The sequence below is a fragment of the Pezoporus occidentalis genome, unplaced genomic scaffold (assembly GCF_034315485.1).
Source record: "Pezoporus occidentalis ecotype Australia unplaced genomic scaffold, CSIRO_AGI_Poc_V1 ctg53, whole genome shotgun sequence".
Classification (NCBI taxonomy): Eukaryota; Metazoa; Chordata; class Aves; order Psittaciformes; family Psittacidae; genus Pezoporus; species Pezoporus occidentalis.
In genome coordinates, this window is record NW_026915866.1 from 6,079,367 (window position 1) to 6,104,207 (window position 24,841).

The 24,841-nt window shown below is 39.2% G+C and overlaps 1 long non-coding RNA gene across 2 annotated transcripts; it reads right to left on the minus strand.

Annotated features, from left to right (window-relative positions):
• Nucleotides 1–484: 484 nt before the first annotated feature.
• LOC134173457 (uncharacterized) lies at nt 485–24,370 on the minus strand. Of its 2 annotated transcripts, none has more exons than XR_009968264.1 (4): nt 24,269–24,370; nt 2,955–3,013; nt 1,845–2,026; nt 485–1,732 (listed from the first exon to the last, which is right to left on the minus strand). It is a non-coding gene; the product is annotated as an uncharacterized LOC134173457 (long non-coding RNA). The 2 variants fall into 2 exon arrangements; XR_009968265.1 differs by lacking the exon at nt 24,269–24,370 and adding an exon at nt 22,093–22,418.
• Between the last annotated feature and the right edge of the window lie 471 nt (nt 24,371–24,841).

Sequence of the window (24,841 nt, forward strand, 5' to 3'; positions counted from 1 at the left end):
GGAGGAAGCTTACTAGGGCCAAAAGAAGATACTCCTAGGCAGCTGGGAGCTTCATGAGAAAGAAGAGAGATTCTCTCACAGTAAAGGATCCATTTTACCAGAGCACAAGGCAGAAGACTTCCACACCTCCTGCCTCCTTTCTCTGTGCTGACAGAGTCTCTATGCATTTAATTCTTTTAATTTTTTCCACTTGTTTTTACAACAGATTTTTTCTAAATAATCCACAACACACACACATTTTTGAAGGAGGAAGCTGACCCTGTAATAGACAATTTTTTAAGCCCTAGGGTCAAGTTCTTAAAGTTACTTCAGATATTGCTTCAAAAAGGATACTGTATCAATCAACACAGAAGTATTCTTGAAGTTTTTTTATGAGTTTCCATCAATAATTTAAGTTTTATTATTATTGCTGTTGTTTGGCTTTCCTTGTTTCAATTACTCCGCGTTGCGGTATGATGTTTTAAGCGCCTCAAGTTATGTTTGCTTAATGTTGAGTCTCAAAACAAAATAAACACACCAATTAAAAATATTGCAACTACCAACATTACACATATTTTATTTTTGGAAAAACCCCAAATAGTAGAAACTTTCTTTATACCATATTACAAGCCCTAATCAATCCCCTGGGGCTCTAGAACATCCAATTTACTGTATTTTTTAGTTATTATTATTTTAGCTCAACAACCTCTCAATACCATAACGTACACATTCATTTCCCTAACCTGAAACAGAACAAAGTAGCCTCACCAGAGCTAACAGACATCACTTGCAAAATGACTGATAAAACCTCCTTTTTAAGTAGTTAGGTTCAACTTACAGCCACAAAACCTGATCCCCGTCCAACATAACAATGAAGCACAAGCTTTCAAATCAATAGGCGTACCTATTTTATTGGACAGGATATGAGTTGCAGCACCTTGCAGGACAGAGTGTATAACAAAGTGATTATATTCTCAAACAGTATACCATACGCACAGCTTTTTGCATAAGTTATTAGTTTACCCTTTATGAAAGCACAAAATGATGAAATTGCTTTTCCTTATTCTTGTGCCATTTCTGACAAGTGACCTGCATCAGGCACCATTCATGTTCACAAAAAGAAGAACAGAAGAGTATTTGTTTCAAATTCAAGTTTGACTCAAAAAGAGCATTAGGTGGGTTCTGGGTCTCTTCTGAGTAGGCTGAAGAGCCTGTAAAAGAGAAATGAGGTGGAAGCGGCTTGTGGTTGCTGCATGGGAATGGAAAACACAAGTAGCAGCTCTGAAAAGATTTCTCACTGAACCTTCCCACGAGATTAGGCTGGTCTTAGCTCCCCAGTCCTTGAGGTGTGGGGCAGCCCTAGGGGCTTCTGCATGCAGATTTAAACTAACAGCTGAGGCTGGTGATAACACCTCAGGTCCCCTGTCTATGAGATAAAGACCATCAAAGCCCAAAAGTGATTATACAGGGGGGTCATTTTGTGTGTTTGTTTGTTTGTTTGTTTAAGACTATCTTAAACTGTGAGTTCCATATAGGGATTTTCAATCATGCCTTTGCATTGAAGTTTTGGGGATCCTTTTGCGCAGCTATCTGTAATACTGGAGGTTTAACAGGAGATTCCTCAAGGAGAAACCCTATGGCAGCCCATTCCCACCTCCTCTTCAATGGCAGTGCTGCACGCTTTCTCCACATTTACCAAGTTTCTTATCAGAGCATCCTGCACTGATCACAGAAGATACTGCAACATTACATCCTAAGGAAAAAAAAAAAAAATAAGGAAAGAAAATCTAGAACAGAAAGCATTTTAGAGATTTAAAACTGTCAATTAAAGGAAACGGGAAGATATATATAGATATAGTCATTACCTTGTCCTCCTTTCATAATATTTTTTCCATAGGCTTTTTTATTGGCATCTGGTCAGCCTGTCATGACACAGTCCAATTAAAATTATATATTATCACAGGTACCCTTTCTCTGGTGCCAACATTCCCACTGGACAGATTCTTCTGACAGCACTTTGACGTCCACTACGCAGTGTTTTAATTTCCTGACAAATTTATCTTGTGTAATTTACCATCAGGGGTGTTCAATCTTACAATAATAAAAACTAGACAGCTTCATGTTTTCCATAGCATTTAAGGTATAGACTCTTTAATTTTTATTTAAACTTGTATTACAACCACGGATTCCTCTAATGTTGTCCTTTCCTGATCATGTTCAGAAGATATTACTGGTTTGTTCAATCATACAGATCTAAGAAAATAATCATTGTTTCAGTACCAAAAATCCAGCTTGTATCTTGCCTCCAATGTGCTGCAGCAAGAAACTGAAAGAAAGTGCCTGGTTTAAAATCTTGTAGCTCAAAAGAGATATGCACGTATCATAGAAGTAACATTTTCCCTGTTTTGCAGTGTGATGACAATCAGGCAGAGATTAATAAAGCAGAAAAAATAGATTACAGCATTTATAAAGCTCCACTCAAAATTTGTGATAGAGCAAAAAAAACTTGATAACCAAAGTAAGAGTTCAGTACTTTCACCAAAAAGCTCATTTGTCCTTTCATAAATGCCAAATAATGTTAGAAAAAAGCAAGTGACTTTCTCCTGACAATCATCTACAGTCAAAGTCCTAAATTCTAACCCTAAATTCTGTATTTTAGAAAATTAAAGAATTTCTATTTTCTGGAATTTCTTCAGAACCATTACATGAAGCTTGAAATATTTTTTGTTGAGCTCTAACTGAGCATTTCTGCTTCTCTTAACTGAGAAGGGTGCTTAGCATGTGGGATAAAGCACATTTTGAAACTAGTCAGAGGCAAAAGACAATGATGAATCCAAAAGAATCACCATGAGCTGCTGGGATGGCGATTCACAAAAGATGATGAGAGTCAGTGACTACAGTTCTGGGTATTGTTCTTCTCCCATCATGGTTATGTTTAATTTAAAGGCTCTTTAGCAGGAAATTTGCAAACTTACACAAGCTATCTGTGCTCCAAGAGGATCTTCTCTTACAGCTTCTGAGTGGCAAGTCTCATCTAAAACAAAAAGGCAATATGCCTAAGATCAGCTCCAAAAAACCTGAAGCTGGATTTTGCTTGTCTATGCAGAAATATACTGACATGTGCCTCTACATACCTTTATATTAACAGCAAGAAACAGCCACACAGTATGTTCTAAGGAATGTAATCTAAAGATGTCAGATCATGATATGCATACATTTCATTCACCATTAAAGATTTTACAGCCTGATTTGTGGAACATATTTACTCCACAGTGCTCTGCCTTCTACTACTGAAGAAGCTGTTTTAAGCTTCAGTGTCCATGACTGTATGCAACATACATATTCCTGTTACATAAACTACTAAACCTCAAGTGCTCTTCTGTTCCCATGAAACATATATAATTTACATACATCTGGCTAAATATAACACATTTAAACACCTTCAGTTTCCCTTTTTGAGGAGCACTTTACCATCTGACTGGGACAAATGTGTGAATTCATAGCCACCTCTGAATCAAAGCAGATATCTACAAGGCTTTCATCCTCTCAGTCCACCTGAATTTTATATGTATACTGGACCAAATACTGAATTGAATCAACTACTTCATTTCACATCAGATATCAAACATTTACCAGTTTTCAACTGCTACTTATCTTGTTTAAAATTAGAGGGTAAAGAATACATAAGCCCTTTACCAAATTTGTCAGTCTGTACGTAGCTCTCTACTCTTCAAATATCCTGATCTGAGCCTACAGGTACATGACGGATTTACATGCCTAGCAAAGCCACACCAAACCCAAACCATGTTTTCTCTCTTTTATGGAAAGAATTTTGCAAGCAAGGTGAAAAACAGTTTTAAGCAGTATTTTTACTGATTTTCCATTATAATTTTATGATGCTTATAAATTTATAATTCCATACACAAGCTTATTAAGGTTGAAGGCCTGTAGGAGATTGTTTCATGAGCAACAATTTTTTTTCTGAGCCTTGACTGGAATGATTATGAAGGATCCCAAGACATTTAATTCCTGTGTGGTAACAGCTGAGGCTGTCAGCAAGCCCTTATTTTGGACAGTATTCTAATAGCAAAACAAATACTTCTGGGGGCACCTATCGCTGGGTGTGGACACAAAAAAAATCCACAGATTCATCAATGGATTTAATTTCCTCAGCTCTGTGAGTTCAAGGCCTGATTCTTCTTTCCTACACATTAGTTTGCATCTTATTTACATTGGGACAAAGAGTTCATAGTTAGGCCATCTACATGAGATGATTGCTATTTTTTTACAATGTCTGTACCAGCCTGGACACTCCCTATTTAGCTGTATGTTCTCAAATTAGCTGAGTCATCTCAAAAAGAAAACCTCAGACCCTCTATATGTTACCTGGAGTTTAAATATGCCTGCAAATATCCTTGTGTTGCTCGTAGGTACAAGTAGAGGAAATTTTGAAGCTCCATCCCTTGGCACAGAAATGTTTTCTGCTTCACTGCATCCACCCCATACCCTGCCCACATCAACTGCAATCAGCCTGAGGCCCACTTGCCTTTGCACTCCCGTTATCCTGTCAGCCATAAGACAAGCAACCTGCTTCAAGACCTTGGCAAGTCACAGAGGCTGGTCTCTGTGACAGAAAACAAACCAAACCGAAAACCAGGGCTAGTACCCATGGGTTGCTGCAGGCATAGCAGACTCATGGAGCAAGTGCTTTAAACAGGCAGAGGAGCAGGTATGCACCGCCTGACCACAAATCACTTTCTCACAGCAAAAGCCAAAAAGGCACCTGACGAGACATTTGGGAATGACAGGGTCAGAGAAAAGGAGGTTTACAAAGGGAGCAAGTGTATGAAATGTAAACCACAGAGAAGGCTCTTCTACACTGAGAAGTATGTCAACAAGATGAGCAAATTCCAGACCTCCGAGAAGGTGCTGAAGATACAAGTCAAAGGGCAGGTGGCTGTACCCTAAGTTGGGAAGTATTTGAAGGAGAAAACCCCTAGTGATCAAGAGATCTGTGAGATCTGTGGCAGAATCAAAAACTACGATGAGGAAGGGAGGAAAGTTAAAGAAAAATAGTGGCATAAAAGCTAACTTCAGAATCACCGTTTCTTTTCATGCCCACTGTTAACTCTTTCCCAAGCTCCTACAGAGATACTTCAAAATTTTCTATTTTACTTTCAAGTACCTATATTTACAGTATTTGGATTTTCTTATCAACACTTTGTTTCTACAATTCCACTCATCTCTTCCACTATAATTTGCTCCTTTTACCCAGCCATGAGAGAAATAAATACAAATGAAAGCAAATAACAACATACCTTTCTGAATTTATTGCCTTCATTCAGTTTAGTCTAGTTCTATCCCTTTGTCTCTCCTTCATTCCCTATATATAACAACATACCCTTCCCCTCCCCCTATATTTTTTCTTTATTAGCTTCTACTTTATTTCTAATGCCTATTTATTTGCCTTTTTCAATAGCCAGAGCCTCCTTCCTAATTTTTGGTCATTCTAACCTTCTTTTTCTTTGCAGTTTGTAATACAAGCATGTACACATACACTACCTTCTACCCTTTCTATATTGCTGCCCCTCTACCAACATACAGTCACCATCTCCGCTCTGACTGCCTTGTCTCCATCCAACTCTCCTTCCCTTGCAGAGCCATGTCCACAGAGCGAGCCCCACCTCTGCTCTGGGCACCTGGCCTGAGCATCTCCCCTGGTTGTCTTGAAGTTATGTTACACAGACAAGAGAGGTTGAGAGAAGAAGGGATAGCTGGAAACTCATTAGGCTGCTGACTGCCTGTTGATCCTAGCTCCCACTCTTTCCAATGCAGAATAAATGGAAGGAGCAGCAAGTAAGCCATGCACATCACTGCACATCACCATGGGGGTTCATCCACCACCAGTAGCTGAGAGAGGCTTCAAAGTTTTAGAAAGCAAGAATAGCTAAATAGTAAATATGACTTTAGCTCAGATGAAAATATTGTTTTGGTTTGATTTAGAAGTAGGGGGAGAAGAATAAACAAGCTGGATGCACTCACATCATTATGAACCTAGATAAGCTGTAGTGTGTCCAGAGAAGTTACTCCAAATGGAGCACAACACTGTCAGGCGTCACAAAATTCTCCTTTTGTTAATGTACACCTTAAGGACGTGATTGTATGCAGGTGCACTGATGACAAATACACGTGCATTGAGACACAAGCTTTTGAGCATGCAGCCTGGCAACAGTTGAAACCATTAACATTCAGGAGCTGACTTGTGCAACATGGGAGAAAAAAAAGAGGCAACAAAAGAAACAACAAAATTCTCTCTTGACAGCGTCGTGACAGACTTCTTCACTTACAGACAGAGACATTTATAGAAAAATGATGTACTAATTAGCATTTCACTTTCCTTTGGCATTGTCACAAATTTAAATATACCCAAGATCTACATAATAATGAGAAACAGTTAATTCCTCTATTACAGGTAATTTTCCAGAGGATCACAGAAGTAATTTATTGCCTACTGTGAAAAATATATGGTAGTGGTGACAGCTAGTTGCTTTCCCACCTTCTTCTTCATCTACACATAATTTTCCTTCTACTTGCAAATTGGTGTTGCACATAATTCATGTGGCATTCATATGAGTCATGTAAGAAAAAAATGGTGTAATACAGCCAGTTAGCTAGGCCTCCTCTGAGTTTCCTCAGTACTGCACCCAGCTTCCCCCAGAAAAACAGCCCTTCTCCCTCCCTTCTCAATGTGCCAGACCTTGCATCAGTGCCTAATTTGAGGTAGGAATTACAGACAGGGAAAAAAATCGCACATGAATGAAGCTGGCTTGAACACATTTGCTCCTCCTTCCCAATATAAGGTTTTAGCCGCTCTGAACTTCTGGCTGCTAATATGTGACATTGTTATTTCTTTTACACTGTTGGAAGGCAAAATAGGTAGTAGGACAGAAAAGAAATATGAGGCCATAACCACAATGTCCTTACTTTACTACTATGCGTAGTTATATTTTCTTGATGAAATTCAACAAGGGCAAGTGTGGAGTCTTGCATCAGGGGAAGAACAACCCCATGTACCAGTACAGGCTGGGGGCTGACCTGATGGACAGTAGTGAAGGGGAAAGGGACTTGGGGGTCCTGGTGAATAGGAGGGTGACCATGAGCCAGCAATGTGCCCTTGTGGCCAAGAAGGCCAATGGCATCCTAGGGTGCATTAGAAAGGGTGTGGTTGGTAAGTCAAGAGAGGTTCTCCTTCCCCTCTACTCTGCCCTGGTGAGACCGCATCTGGAATATTGTGTCCAGTTCTGGGCCCCACAGTTCAAGAAGGACAGGGAACTGCTTGAAAGAGTCCAGAGCAGAGCTACAAAGATGATTAAGGGAGTGGAACATCTCTCCTATGAGGCGAGGCTGAGGGATCTGGGACTCTTTAGCTTGGAGAAGAAGAGACTGAGGGGTGACCTCATCAATGTTTACAAATATGTAAAGGGCGAGTGTCAGGATGATGGAGCTAGGTTTTTTTCAGTGATGTCCAGTGATAGGACAAGGGGCAACGGGTGTAAACTGGAGCATAGGAGGTTCCGTGTGAACATCAGGAAAAATGGCTTTACTGTGAGAGTGACAGATCACTGGAACGGGTTGCCCAGGGGGGCTGTGGAGTCTCATACGTTGGAGATATTCAATGCCCGCCTGGACAAGTTCCTGTGTGATGTACTCTAGGTTACCCTGCTCTTGCAGGGGGGTTGGACTAGATGATCTTTTGAGGTTCCTTCCAACCCTTGGGATTCTGTGATTCTTCTGTCTTGGTCCTTCTTAAAACTGCTTGCATTAGCAAAACCATCTTGTGGGAGTGGGAGAGAAAGTGTCCTCCTGCCTGTGGAAAATTCAGCCTAACTGCCAGGTGGGGAGCATGGGGTGGGATTATGGGAAGATTACCCAGGAGCTAATTTATTTTTCTTAGAGAGGACTTTGCTTTTTAATGATGAGAAATTTTCCTTTTCTTCTTTTTATATTTTTAATATTTCTGCCGGTTATAATATATTGGTTGTGTTCAATTAAATGTCACATTGCATTCAATTCCTGATTCTCACAGACTCCTTTTATAGGGCCATGCTACTTGTTATATCATCTGTGAACACACTATATCAATCATATGATGTAGCACCACAGACTAAACACAAATGTTGAGATTCCCAAATAAGTGTTACTGATTCGGACCACTGGAAGCCAGCAAACAGCATATGCCCAAGCCTCCTACAATGGTCTGAAAAATCTCTGCAAAACATTCTAAAGCCCAGCTATAACTTAAATACTTAAATGTATAAACTGCTCTATTTATTATGTACATATATATATATATATGCTGCGATATAGATACGTGGGAAATGAATCAAATCTGGTTAGAAATAATAAGCAAAGACCAAGTAATGGAGCTGAATGGCTTATAGCTCCACTGGGAGCTGCCCAGGAATAAGAAGCACTAGTGCTGGTGTGATGCAGAGACAAAATAAGATTTTTCTATTTAGCACTGGTATCCTTCACCTGGATAAGAAGGCAAAAAGTGCAAATAAAAAAATACATCAGAATAACAAATAACTGCAGAAAGTCACTCCGGACCTATTCTGAAACAACAGAATACACTTTAAAAAGCAGTAAAACCAATAAAAATCCAGTCATCTTGAAAAAGGAGAGTCTTCACTGCAATAAAGACAGTCAATAAAGAAGCTCTCTCATTTAAACATCAAATGCACATTGTTTTGCAACACCTGTTATTCAGCCATAATAGCTTTCTTAACCTGTCAAAGTGTTTAAGCTGAGGAAAAGAAATGGGCCTCCAGCTGTGCACTTCAGTGAAGAAAGCCTGAGACGAAGTGATATTAGTTTAATGAAATGTGTACAGATTGTAATTGTGGTAATAAGAGGGCAATTCCCAGAGGGGCAGGAGGAAGGTGGCGAGTGCAGTCAAGCAGAAAACAGAAGCTACAGACTGAAGAAAGAGGCTCATGTCGTTTGTATGGACCCTCACTGCCCAGACTGCTTGCTGACTGCACAACCCTACCAGGTCTCCTTTCCAGCAAGGCTCAGAACCACCCCATGCCACAGCCTTGCTCACCTCCGTGGAGCACTCCCACAGAAGAGACCAAAAACAGTCTGGCTTTCAACACTGGGGCCTGCCAGCATCTGTAATACAGGCTCCTATGTTGGCATTGCTGCTGAAAAAGCGGACAACAGACAAAAGTAGCACTGGAATATACTGGCGTGTCTTCCAGTGCTCTGCCCTGTTAAGCCTGAGACTCTGCAGTGCCCAGTAAGCTGCAAGGCATATTTTCCCAGGAAAAGAAATTGTCAGAATCCTGGAAAAATTACAAAGGAGGAAATCAGACAACACAGATATTTCCCTTCAGTTTCCTAAAAGGAGGAACACTGTTGCTTCAGCTTGCTTGACCATACAAGCATAAGAAACCCAGTCACACCAGGCAGATTCCTACATGAAACCTGCCAATGCTCAAGTAAATTCCAGGAGTAGTCTAAAAGAAAGAAGTCAAAACCAGCAACTCATCACACTGAGTACGGTTTACAAGAGCTTCTGAGCTATGAAGTCTTTATCAGCTGAGCCTGCTGTAGTAATTTGACAGTGTAATTCAAGAAATTCATCCTCATGGTAGTTTAGTTAGCCTGGTGTGTATCACAGAGATGTACCAGCTTCCAGGAGTGTTTTCATCAGGAAGCGCCTCTCTCTGTCTCTTCAGCCTGTGAATAGCTCAGCGGCCAACAAGAGCTGAGATGGAGAGGCTGAAGGAAAGACTTTCTTTTCATAAGTATGGAGATATTTGGGAAATATGCACAAAAAAAAAAAGAGACAGCTCAACTCCTTCTGGAATACAGAGATAAACAGTAAACTAGGGAAGGCTGAAGAGGAGGCGGGTGAGAGGGAGAAGAATTTTGTGGAAAGCTCTGGTATTCAGGTTATTTCAGCTTTCTTACCTGTTCTGCAGTTTATGTGCACAGGGAAAAGGCCCAAAGACCTGGGAAAGCTGCTGCCGGACTGGAAGAAAAGTTTTGGGAATGACAGAAAAGAATGGCAAGGAGACAAGGAGAGTCTGAAGAGGCTCCAGGGCAGAGATGGAAGGAGGCTGAAGCGGGACTAATTCTTAAGACCATAGACTGCTCCTGGATATACCACGAGCTTATATAATGGAACTCTAGAGTGCCCTTCATGCTGAAGGACAGCACCAGATAACCTCCAGAGGACGCTTCCTAACTAAATTAGTCCAAATTTCTATATGAATGCTGAGCAGCAAAGGGAGGGAGGGAGAGAGGAGCGGAGTTGGAGGCAGAAAAAAAATCAGCAATGCAATCAAGGAAGAATGGAATGGTCATAAGAGAAGAACTAAGTACAAGAAGCTTAAAAAAAAGGTATGAGAAAAAAGGAAGAAGACTGAAAAAACCATAAGCACTAAAATCATGGCCCAGAAAAGCATTGGAACAAATAAGCAGAAAATGGGAAGTATTTTATTTTATAAGCATAAATGTAGAAGCTGAAAAAGAAAAATAGATGTCAAGCTAACGAAAGTCCAAGTTAAAAGCTGTGTTTGAAGTTGAAGCGTAAGGAGAATTTTCATTCAGGGTCATGATTCAGCAATAGAAAAAAAACAATTCATCCAGTTTCTCCTAGCAGTAACAAGTATTATGCTGCCTTCCCATTCTCAAAATTGTCTTATTTACCAGTGATACACTAGGAAAAATAAATACACAGCTTTAACAGATGATTTGCAGAATAATGATTATTTTTTTTAACACGGGCAACTCGCCAATGACTGCTGTACTGCCGTCAATGAGAAAAGCAGCTGGAAAACATAATTTGGAAAGGAACCACCCATCTGGAAAGGCAAAAGTCATCCGGGTGGTGAAATACACTCTACCCACCACTGCTCAGAGTACTGCCGAGACCCTTTTGTGGAAAAAGTATCTGTGGTATGCAGTAGGGAAAGCACTCCCTATGGCTGCTGCAGGTGAGCACAAAGAGATACAGCAGACAGCAAGGGAATCTCGGCTATTTATTTCAGATAAAATTGAAAGATTAACATGGGCTATCATAGTTTCAGACCTTCTGTTTTCCAGCTCTGCAACACATACTTCTGCTCCTTTTATGCAGGAACAAGTCGCAGCTGCCTGTTGCTATTTAGTGACATTAGCAAGCTGCAGACCCCTGACAGTGCCTGAGGGAAGCTTGTGAGCTTCTTAATTCATTTCCCTGATTGTAAGGAAAAGCTCACAATAAGATGGCTGTAATTTGGTAAGACAATGTGGAGAACATGGCAACAAGATTCATCTGACACAGATCAACTACAGTTGCCCACAGATAAATTTCTGCCGCCAATACAGATGTCACAGAGCTCCTTCCTACATGCCTTCAAAACTTCCCCAGCTACAGCTCTTGATCCAGGCTAACTTGGCAGACACAGCTAGCAAAACATGCTGTGTGAAAGGGATTGGAGATCAAGGGAGGGATGTAAGGCAGCTTCTACTTTTCCATCCCATGACCCTTTTAATGATGGTTGAGGGAATTGCTCAGACTTCTCCAGCTGAGGCCTCGGTTGTGATGTGACACCATCACCTCTCATCAGTCACATCTCCTTCCAAGCCAGGATGTCACAAAAGACAATGTGACTGATGCAACCTGACACACCATGTCACCATGCCAGGTCTGCCAGCTGGGAAACTGAGGAGGGTGGAGTAGGAGAAAGGATGAGAAGAGGAAAAAAGTAAAATAGAAGAAACAAAACAGGCTTCACAAAAGGTATTCTTCAGAGTTGCCGTGTTTAGGGGGGAAGGTATTCTGTCTTTAGCAAAGGTTATATCACCTACAAAAGCCAAAACCAAAGATGCAGAGCAGAAAGGCCTATGATAGGTTTAGGCAGACCTTCCATAGTGAAAGAAGGGACATAGCAAGGCAAACAACTCTCTGTGCTGTTTTAGAAATCCACCTTTCTCTTATCCCTGCTGAAAAATTGTGCAAACACACTGAGTCTTTCCTCAAAGTCCCTAAGGACTGGTCACATACATCAGACATGTTTTCTGAAGTGAAAAAGCAGAGAAAGAGACATTTATTTATCTTTTCCTCAAAAGTATTAAAATAATTTTAATTAAAGATTATGCATAATTATGAAAATAAGTATACACTTATGCATTTCTGCAGTACATACATTAATATTGGCTGGAGAGAGACATTTGGGATTAAGCTCTCCCTTTGTTGGAGAAAACCTCATTGCTTCTTCACTACAAACCGGTAAAGAAGCTGCTTAAAACAAGAGGATTTCCCTTGTAAAAAGTCTTCCCATACAATCAGATCCTGTGACTAAAAACCCTACAAATCACAGGAGCTTCAGCTAATGGTATCCCAGCCAATGCCACTTCTGCCGTAAGTGAATGATTTGCCTCAGTCATGATTTAACAAATCTGAGACAGCCATATAGACAAATTTAGCAAAGAAAAGGCATAAGAACTTTCTGCCAGTCCCAAGTCAAATTAGAACAACTTACTGCTTTTATTTTCTTCTTAATTTTTCCATCTATCCTGTAACCCAAATAGCAACAGCTGGATGCTTGCACATAAAAGTTGCAGCACCATGCAGCCACACAATTGGAAAATCAAATAGTGGAATATCCACATCAGTTTCTCTCCAGCTTTAGCTAAGCTATATGTTACATATTGACCCAGATTTTATTCCATCCCTGTTTTTGAACAAGCAGCTTTTTCACACAGAAAATGGCGTCATTGAGATGCCAGAGTAATTGTCTGCAGAAACAATGCGTTATATATTGGCAATTTAACAAACATTGTGCCTGCCAGTAATCACCAATAGAAGAAGTTTTAGCCAAGTAAGATCAGCCTGAAATTCTGGCATATTACATGTAGTTTTTGTTGCTATTTTCATAGCTAAATGCCAATTTGAATTTGCAAGAAATACTGCTCAAGTTCCATCACCTATCCTACAAATTCCCAACATGTCAAGTGCCAGTATTAACAAGGGGAGTTTCCTGATTTTCTAATGCCATAATTACAAATATTAATGTTTTAAATACCAAAATAGGTGAAAGTTCAATGTTACTGTCAGCAAAAATCATGTTTTCCTTCTTCCTCCATAGATTGTGCTGAAACATGCAGTCAGCCTAAACTGTCTTCATTGGGCAGCCCAATATGCAGGCACGCATTGTTGTCTAGTCCTTCTCACTTATCAGTCAGCTTTGGGCAATTTAGCTGCTCATGCCAATCATTGAGTGAGAGGTTTTGTAGTGACACCTGCCTGTCAGTGAGTCTGTTTGTGTCTGTCTCCCGGGGCAATATTTTTTCTTAAATGCCAGTTTGTTTAGCTCTAGTCCAGTCACAACTGACAACTACAAGCCATGGTAGCATTACCAACATAAAACAAGAAATGAGAAAATCTATTAAACACAAAAACATTTAATTCTGATTTAGCCCCAGGGTACACCATCCTTCAGGGACTGACCCAAGTTCATTGCTGATATCAACAAATTCTTTTTATTGCCTTGTTGCTTTTTTGTTTTAATTGATTTTGTTGTTAATATCACACCAACCGTTGTTTGTAGATGACCCACAACCAACCAGGTTGTGGTTGTAGAGAGCCAAGTATTTCAGTTATGGTACAGCTCCTTCCTGTTCACTAACAGATTCTTGTCCAAAAGACATTCACCAGCCCAATTCAAAACACAAGGTCTTGATTCCATTTTGTGGAAGTTACCCAGTTTATTTTGTTGGCTTTACTGCCTACTACTGGTGAAGTACTTCAAGTTTCACCACCTGAACAACACTGCTGACTTCAGTATTACCTGCACGCTACTTTAAATTCATGTTAAGAAATCAGTAAACTCAGTCTAATCTATGGTATTTGTGAAAGTGCTGAAATGTTAGCTCCCAAAAGGTACTACATATGAGCAGAATTACTGGGGGAAAAAAGACAGGAAAAGGAAAGACCAGTGCAGATTTGGAACCACAGATTTGAAACCTTTGAAAGGCCAGCACCTTACAGACTGCATTAAGGGCCCCCAGAATTAAAACCACAGCCATGAGAAGAGATGCACACAGCCCAGGGATGTACCATTTACGTGATGGAAAGAAAATCTCCCATGCAGTCCCTTCCCAGTGCTTCAGCAATCCATCCTGCCATGGAGAACAGGGTAGCCACCCAGCCCTTAGCACTCTGGAGGGCTATCCACCACTGCTGTTAGTGTCAGCATCATTTACTGTGATACAGAGCAAAAGTAACTTACGTGCATTGTTACATTCTTACCTCTTATACAAGTGACTGAGTGATCATGTCTGGACACAGCTTTCATTCAAAAGCTAAACAACATGACGAAGCTACAAATATTCAGCTGAATTTTCAAATATGTACAAATGTAAGTTTGTACATTCAGCTTCAGCCCTACCTTCCTTTTAAGTTATTATTAGGTAACTACTTTTACAAGTAAATATAGTAACAAGATCAGTCACCAAAACTCAATATGTGACTGCAACACTTTTAAATAATTATTTCAAAGCTATTGGTAACCAAAATTTACCATTTGGAGAAAAACCATACCTAGTCAGAATAGTAAAAATTGAAAATAGCAAATTTTACCAACAATTCTCTCATAGTAAAAGCAGGGACAACAGTTAAAATGCAGAAACAAGAGAGGAAACCTTGGTCATGTAATGTAAGTCCAAATATCACCACTTCCCCTGGTTCAGTGTAGGACGCAAAACATACCAAAAGTACACAACAGAGATGAGAGGTAGCTTGCTTAAAAGAAACAGAAATTCAGATCACGTTCCAATGTCCAGATATCAAGTCCATCAACACTACAGCCTTACTTCATCTTTACCACTGCTTTTGAAGGAAACTGAAGCCAGCAGCCTGGATATGAAATGCTGTCTCTACACAACCACCAAGATTTGTGTTTCAGATTCTGTTTATGCCACTCTTATTTTTAATTTCCTCCTTTGTAAAAACCTACACTTTATCTCAAGCTTCTAGCCAGCCTGATAGTTTTTCCATCTTTCTGTGTATTTGGCACTGGACTGAAATGAAAATTAATAATCCATTTGAAAAATGTGCCTGTACCTGTATGTACTAGTGAGGGGGGAAGACCCTATTAACAGAGCAGTCTATTAATATTATGCGATTACAAAAAAATTCCCCTCAAGTAGCACTGCTGCGTTTTAGCACAAACCTTTAGAAGACCCACAGTGCTAAACTCACAGTCCAGAATTACAACTGAGGGCAAAAAAAAGAAACAAAGCTCTAGAAGGAGTGCTGACTGCCAACACACCTACCTCTTTACCTTCCTTCTCATTAATTCACCTTCTCTTTCTTTATTCCACTATTTTTGTCCCTTCCCAGATTTACTTTACATTTTTCCTCCTGGAACTTGGCAAAGTCTTCCTTCCCTCATACTCCTTTTTTTTTTTTTTATTCTCTCTCTTATTCCAACAAATGCTCCACAGCAGACAGATTCATTCATCTTTAGCACCTTATCTGGTGGAGCATATGTTTCTTTTCTTTGAGGTCAGATTAACTATTCCTTATAAATGGTACAAAGAAGAAATATGTGTTGGCAGCAAGTTCTGCTACCCTTAGCCATCATTTTTGTCCACTGCATTAAGCCAATTTAACATGCTTAAACATGCCTTTTGTCAACAGCAACAAAAGCAAAAAGCAGCTGAACTCTAGTTAATAAATCATTTTCTGGAGATAGAAAGCTCCTAAGAAATATGATGCCAAGTAGTTACTGCATGTTATTCTTACAGAAAGGAAAAATGAGTAGAAAAAGTTTAACCAGCTTTCTGCAATTATAAAGGGTGCTTTCTGTATATGTCTGTGTGCATACTCTTTAAACTAGTTATAAAAAAGAGCACAGTGAAGTCTGGTATGTGCTGTTAGACATGGATTCACAAATCCCTTGTTGGTCCCATTTCCTAATTACAGGACCTATTCCCTGGCATTTACATTTGAAACATAAGTTTCTATCCTAGTCGGCCAACTGCTGAAACTTTTAGGTACATACACATATGTGTTTGTGTGTACATTAAAATAATAGGTAAAATAATATAGACTATAAAACCCTGGATCGCAGGACAAGGAGCCACAACATTTTCCACTGGCTCATAGCTTTCCCTGTCCACAGGAAAGATTCAACCATCATAATAACCAAGAAGCAGTTAAAAAGAAGTCAAGATGGTTTAGAAGCTACTATTTTAAAAACAGAAAAATCACTAGTTTAATGGCTGGGAAGGAACAAATTTAAGTGAAAAGGAAGTGAAAATAATAAATGCTGATTAAGCACCATATCATTAATCTGTTATTAATCTGCACTGGTTACCTAAAAAGATCAAGAACAGACAGGAAGAACGCGTCCACCTTTTCTAGCCTTGTTTCAGATGGTCAGTGTAAGCAATAATATACAAAATATAGATTTCATACCAGATCTACTGTGTTACACCGTGTGCAGACAAATATTGTAGGAATATATTAACACCTTTTCAAGCCTGGTAAGACAAGCATTACAAGCTCCTGTAAGCTAGGTAGGACCTATAAAAGGGCCCTTAAACATAGTAAGCAAGCAGGATTTTCCATCAACTTACCTGCCTTATCTACCTCCTGCCAAATATGCTGCCCAGCTGTCAAGTTTTCAGAGGCAGCTCCTACATTTCTTTCCATCCTCAGAGCACATTCATCTGCTGAGGTAAAGTAAGCAGGTTGCATCTGAACATACCTGTCTCTGTCCCATTACTCAAAACCAGCACCTCACTACCCTTACGAAAGAGAAGGAGACTTTTGCACATCTGTTTTTGTATGGTATACATGGTTCTGAGCAAAAGACACAACAAAATTAACTTAGAAATCCAAGATACAATTAATTTTGAGACAATTCTGTGTCATCAGGGGAATGGTATTAAGTAGTGGATAACTCTGAAAAGGAGAAGTAATACCTACAGTTGTTTTTCTGGCTGTGCTGCATTTCTAGCATAGAGAGCTTTGCTGATTTCCAGGAAACTTTGACAGACTGGAGTGCACGCACTGAAGGTTGTAACAGCATCATCCAAATTACATGTTGAAACAGTTTCATGTCATTGCCTCCCCTTCTGAGGTGTGGGGTTTTTTTGCCACTTACTTTGTTCCAGTGCTAACCCTTCTTTCCTCCTTATATTACAATTGATATAATCTTCCGAAAGCAATTAGAATGGAAATTGGAATTTTGTCTGTCTTTAGCGCTAGAGTTCTGTAACAATAGGAAAGTAGGAACCAACATGAAGTTTTTATAAGTACTGAATTATATATATATTAAAAAGTTACTAGTTTATGAAGTCATTTAGGAAACTCTATATAAGAGCTTGTACTAGAAAATTTATATAAAACAGAAGTCACCAATGAAAAGCAGGACTCTGGCTTCTTACACATGCAAAGTAATTTAGTTTTAATTGCATTTCCACACACACCATGGCTGGTGTGTTCAGAGCCTTGCAACACATTTAATGAAAAATAAAAAAGGTAACCATTGATTGAAAAAAAGTTTAGACAGTTAATAAATTTCAAACACAAGGCTTTTTCATTAACCGTGACTACACTTACATCTCCGGTGCTCTTACCTAATTTTGCCAAGGGAGAAGAGCAGAGAGCACTATTACCTATAGTCTACCATTTCCTTTCTAAAACTCGAGACAGGTGCAACTAGGAGTATGTTGCAAATTCCAAGCAAAGCCATTATTTGCTGCCTGTCTTCTGTACCTCAAGGAATATCCATTCGCTCCCAGGAAAGAAAAAAAATATAAACAAACCAAGCAATCCCAAAACTCAAATATTTCCATAGACAGATTGGAAAGTTCTGCCACCAAAGAATTTTGATTTATAGTGAGGACTTCACCTGGCAACTGAAAGTAGATGTATTTGCATATAATAAAAATGAGAGTAATGGGAGCTGGAAAAGACAGTTTGGCCCAGATCACAAGTAGTGCTCAAGGTACTTGGTATAACTGGAAAGCTGTATAAAGGTAGACTTGGAATATTTGTGTGCTTCTCCCACCTTTGAGACCACTCAGCTCTAGGCAAGACAAGTTATGAATTAGAGAAGTACTGTGTTTGCAGAGAAGGACTGCACAGAGAGGTACAAGAGACCAAATAAAGCAATACATGCTGTTTCTGCCCCATCCCCCCCCCCCATAAATTTTTAATGAATTTTGAGTCTCTGAAACACTAACTGCAGATACTACCAGATTGTGTTGTGTACACCTCACTCCCCTCCCCTCTGCCCAAGTTTGTTATTAGGCTTGCAGAAGGTAGTAGAACCCCTAAGTTTAGCCTCTCTCACTTCTTCCCTCACAGGACCTGAATATCATCTTATACTGCTATAAAGTTTGTGCTTAGTTTTCTTTACTATCCTACATCTAAGTTGAAGGGCAACAGACTATTTTATCCAACACAACCTACTTCAGGCAAGGAAAGAATAAGCATTTCACTGTTATCACCTCCAAACACTGCTTTTTGTTCCTACTCTTACAAGGACCACTCCAACCAGCAACTCCACTCCAACCCACCTAGAATAAAAGTAATTTATTGAGATAGCAGTCTTTCGTTTTTTCCCCACCTTTTCCCTACAGAGAAGACAGGTTTAGACCAGACAACGTTACTTTTATTGGTACGTTTCTTGCAGGCCGTTGAATCACTAGTACATAACACTGACAAACCCACTCCTTGGGTTTCTCTATACCTCTTGGTGGGATTAATACAGGGTGAAACTGTCTCAAGCCTTAGCACCTGTCCGCTGCAGCAGTTCTGACTGCAGGCAGCAGGTGGCAAACCCAATCCAAGGTCACAGCATTGGCAGAAGAGGAAAGCAGTGGATGTAGTCATGACAAACTGGTATGTTTGCAAGTGGGACTGCATTCAAGAAACAGTTGTACATTTGGGGAAACCTATGGCCCTTAATTCAAGCCTGATCCTACACTTGCTGTCAGCAGGAGGGAAAAAGGAGGCAATCTCAAACACACCCTCCCTCCATGCTGTCCCACGTCTCAAGAGCACTGCCAAAGTTCAAAGAAAGGAATGCTTTCCCCTTGAGGGGCAGTCAAGTGATCAATGCAAGTATAATCACCATTATGTCACAAGCCCTGCAATTCAGAAACTTTTAACAGAGCTGTAAGAGGCATTCACAGAAAACATGTTTCCTCTAAAGATGGATGGACTGCAATGGAGTTTCTGGGCTCTTCCACACAGGCAGATTTTGGCTTTTCTCAGAGCACACCTGAGAAGCACATCACCAATCCACAGACAAAAGCACAGGGAAAGCCAATATCCAGCCAACTCTGGGGGTTTGCAGTAGTATTTCCCCAAAATACTTTTAGCGTTTGTATACAGCAGATAATTTCTGCTGGAAAGACATTCATTTTTCAGCTGATGTCATTCTGTGAACATTTTTATCAACCACAAATGAAAGAGGTAGCAGGGATTTCAGTGCCTTTTACTTGTCCAGTCTCTATGAAATAATTTTTTGTTACGTTTAATCTCTCTTTCAAAGCAGCATATGTTGTCCCTCAGCCTACTCAGCTAATGTATGCACATTTGTAGAGAATGTCAAGTTTCTTTGATAGCACAGATAAGGGAATATTTTAAGATCTTTAAAGAATTAGTCCTTATCATAACAATAATGATGATGAATAGAATTATACTGTACTTTTCACTCAAACCAGATTTTTAAAAAATGAGAAATCTTGGAATCATCATTAACAAGTTCAGCAAATTTTGATCCGACCCATCAATATCTGACAGAGACATTTGTGATGCACAATTTATTCCAAGGAAAGAAACAAACAACAGCAACAAAAAAGCCTCTTTCAAAGATTAATGATTTCCTTTGGGTCTATCTAAGCAATCTTATTTTAAAAACTTCAAGGAAATTTCAAATTCAGAACAACTGCAGAATTTTGAACAGTGGGACGTGGAAAAAACAAAATCAAGTCAAATAAGCTGCTCTCATTCACTGTGCTTCTATGCAACAGCTAGCATACAATATAGCCATGTAGAACTTCATACCCATAAACATGGAAGTAAACATACTGTTTACCTCCAGTGTTACGTATTTGATAATTAAACAGGTTATGTCAATAACCTAACTATTTGTAGCTTCACAGCCAACCATTTTCAAGTCCAATTAGTAATTACAGAGCATGAATTTTTTTAGGGTTTTTTTTGGTGTTTTTTTGGGGAGGTGGAGTTTTTTTGTTTCTTGGGGGGTTTTTTGAGGGGGTGTTGTTTGGTTGAGTTTTAAATGGAGCAGTATTGAATAATTTTACTCCCCTAATATAAATCATCATCAACGTGATGCATCTTCCCAGGATGGCACTCTTGTCTGAGTGTTAATCAACAAATGCACCAAACATCTAAACATCATTTTTGATCATTTTTGTCCATTAAAAAAGTACATTAATAGCAATGCTCATGCCAAGTAGCTCATTTGTGCAAATAAATCGGTCAACTACACAGTTATTCTATTTGCATTTATTCTCAAAATATAGCTAAAGAAATAAGGCACATCTTGCTACATATGCTGATCTGCGACATGTTACAACCAAAGGATTCTTTTCCTTGCCCCATGTACTGCTAAGAAAGGACACTGCTGGATGCTGTACAAGACAAATTAGTGCATAACCTTCAACATCAGGTTTACCAAACTGTTTAAAAAGATGAAATGCAGTGGTAGGCCCAAAACCAGAGTTCAAAATGCACACTTTTTCCCCCTGTTTTGAATGCAGCTATTAACTGGGACTCTCAAAAGAAGATGACAGTAAGGCTTCAAGTACCAGGATGTGTGATTAGACTGATTGCGAGAGCAGCCTTTTTATCTCGAATCACAATTTTTTTTCCCATTTCTTTTACAGCAGCTCCAACATCATTTCCAATACCAGATTTGAAATGCTGTCCTTACACACCAATGTATCTCTAACCTTAACCCCACTTTCTGCACCAGTATGAAAACAGATAGTCACACCTCATTTAATTTAGCATCTCTTGCTTTTTCTGCTTTCCTTCTGATGACCCTCTGTGAATCATACCAGTTAAGCTAAATCACAGTATTTAAACTGCTTTGGAGCCATAAACAACACTCCCTTGGGTTTTCTGTGGCTCTGAACTTTACCAGACATCATAATTTTAATTTATATACCTGACCACAAACTCTCATCACATCCTCATGAAACCTAATTGGTAAAAGATTACTGTCTCTGGACAGGCTTGAGACTGACAGCAAATTAGAACAGATGCTGTAGATGCAGAACACTTTCAAAATGACAGTGCATCAGATTTCTATTCTCTGCTGCTCACCATTACCATTACGGAAATATCCAGCAGCCATAAAATACAAATATGGAGAAGTCCATGGAATTTAAAGTGTGAAATTTTGCAGTGGGGGTGGATCCCATAGCCATTGCTTGCCTTCATAGCACCAGGAATTTTTGTAAGAAATTTTTAGGAAAATATCACAAAAGTCACTTAGAAATAAGATTACTACCACAGCTTGGACCAAGTCTTCTGTAGCTTTTCATATAACTAAAACATTCCACCCAAAACTTTTAATATAGAGTTCTGTACAGCATTTGATCAAATGCAAGTGTCAGATGCGTATAGCGAGGGGAAAAAAAAAGAAGATTAAAAAAAAAAAGATAAAAACTTTTTTGTGTGGGATGTATTTTTGAATCAACATATACACGGTTGCTTAAGATACTTGCACACATGATAGGCCCTTTGAAGATCAATACAGCCAATTCCTAAATAAAAAATAGCTATTGTAGACTCAAAGATGATACATTTGCAGTGAAAGCATGTACAGTATTTCAAAGCCTACAACAAATAATTTCCCTCTTGAGCATTCAACTGTCTCTAAAATATTAGAAGGGGAAAAGTGAATAAGACAAATATAGAGATGCCATGAAAAAAAAAAAAAAGAAAAAAAAGAAAGAAAATCCTTTCCTAAAGAGAGGAAAAATAACCGAATATTTTTTACACTCTCATGTTAGAAACCAGCAAGTCTGACACAGCTTAGATTAATTTAAAATACTTTGCTTTACCATTGCAACATATATGAGGCATCTTTGGTAGATTGAGAAGACTTGTCTGAGAGATGAATTTGGAATTCAGCTTTTGAAATTCAATTTGTTTAGTGGCAGGGTTCACATGTGATTCCCATGGCTGTCTGTACAGTTTTCATTTACATTTTTACCACACTTTGGTGCAATTCAATCTGAACGCTAGGCAAGATCTTCCATGTGGCAAAAATCCAGAACTGACTCTGAAAAGAACATACAAATTTTAATGGACAACCTTATTTTTGCCCACATCCTTTAATTTTAAATGAAGGAGCTTGTGTATAACACACTTCTTCATGTGGGTATTGGTAAAATGTTTTTCGCATTAGAAAATAGATTTGTGCATACCAAATGCGCTCCAAAGGTATTGCGTACAAGCTAAGACAGCCAACTGAAAAACCTGTGTTAGTCTCAACAAGACCACAGAAAACTCTGCTAGGTTCCCCTATCACCACAGTACTAATTCAATGCAATGCAGGAATGCCACAGAAGAACCAGAAGATTATTCCTGGAGAGAAATTATAAGTTTATATCTGCTACATTCCACGATTACTTTTCCTCACACAAGAATTTTTCCATATGATGAGGCAATTTTTTTCTGAAATAGAAGGAAGTGGGAATTTGGAAAAGTCAAAGTTGAGGGGAGAAAGAGGATTCCAGGATGTGCAGAGAACCCCTTGCATATTACCTCAGCTTTTATCATCATAGTCTTAATACTGATGTACAAAACCCCATCCTAAAAACATCCTTTTAGAGGTATTTTTTCTGCTGTGGTAGCCACCACATCCTCAATCTCTGTGAAATGAGAGACGGTGGTAAGAGGGTAAATCTCTGCTACTCTTCAGAAAGCAAACCAACAAACTGGTTATCTAACCAAATGAACATCTGAGGGGCAGCTCAAGGCTCCTAAAATTTTCACCTAGGGAACTAAAAGCTTACATTGAAAGCCTCTTGTCCAGGTCACTAGTTACATCCCACTAGTGAGAGACCATGGCATGACCAGCCACTGCTCAGTTCTGATCACAAACAGCAGTTATGGTCGGGACTGTCAGGAAGGCCTACAAGAGCAATGGCAACAATAACTGCATGTTCCAGTTCTCATGAGTCCCATTCAGATACACTATAAATGCACCATTTGCAGCACAGCCTTTTCTCATCATCTAGATCCATGCACTAGTACCCCCAAATTCCATTTTTTTTTTCCCAAAATTATACATCTCACACAAGAGAAAAGGTGGGAAATTATGCTTTACACATAGTGTTTAGCTCAGGAAATCACCCAATGCAGCTGCCTCTGCTAATCTTAATGATTATCCAGACTGACAAAAAAATCTGAGCATACACTGTTACCCATACATACGGAAGTACATATACACACTCAAACACAACAAACTGCGTTGCCAAAATCTCTAGTCAAACACATTCCTGGATCGCTATTTAACCCTGGTAAACTGGCATATTTCAGAACACAAGCAATTCAACATGTAAATTCAGAAATCCAGAAGCTCCTTATACAGGTGGGAAGTCATAGGATGGTTTTCTCAGCTGTGGTAACAAAATTACAAAGATTAGCCACAGACAAATCGAAAAGTTGATTTTAAGATGAGATCTAAAAAGCGTATATTAAAGATACACTATTTTAACATTTGTGATGTGTTTGTGCTGGCTCTTTAAATCTTGTTTCTCTTGTTAACAATGCAACTTTGTAATCTTGTTGAAATAGAATGCATGTGATGGCATTTATGTGCCTAAATGCGTGAAGAGCAGCAGAATTTCATAGCCAGAAATGTAATGTTAGCACTTACACCATCAAAACATCATGGCTATGTTCTTTGAAAATCTGCACTATTTATAGCTACGTGTGTTGTAAATGTTTACCTGATTAGCCAGAAACAAAATCCATTAGAGAAAGAGAGCATTTTATGAGGTAATACAACTCAGAACAATTCCAGTCTGAAAGGACACTCAATAGCACAACACATGCTTACATTCCTTGAAAATCCTACATAAATCTGAAACATTGCAAGAGAAATATCACTAGCTGCAAGACTCATTGTGCAACGCATGCAGCCTTCTCAGAGGGCGTGAAATACATGCACACACTCCTGCATTAAATGTCCTAGACAAACAAGACAACAGCTCACACCATGATACTCACCAAGCCAACCCCTTCAAGTATGAAATCTTGCCTTTTGGGCATGCTCAGCTCAATGGCCTCAATTCCTTTATCTTCCCAGGTCTTCTTAGGAAAACACCTGCCCAGGTGAAGCAGATCACTACCCTTCCGACCAAGGTTAGCAATATTGCTTGCCATCATGGGCTTGTTTCTACAACTACAAGTTTCTAAATTTTGATTTGTAGGTTTAGGAATCAGTTTAAGGTTACAAAATTTCAACTGCTCCCAATTCAAACCAACAAGCCAAAGGTGCACTCTCTTGTACAGTTCTCCTGAGCTATACACCCTTTGTTATTCTGAACACTCAACCATAGACTGATGTAAATAGTTTTTCCTGAAGCTTGATGTTCCCAAGAGGCTTATAATACTAATGAGAAGCTGTTAATGTTTAATTTTGCTTGTAAAGCATAGGTGAGCAGGTGCACTTTAAAGCATAAGATGAAATATTAGAGGCAAAGTATTTCTTATTTATTATCAGAAGGTTTACCAGACTTAAAAGATTTCAGCTCCACATTAGTGGATATCTTTGTCACTCTCCCTAAAGAACTGGTAACA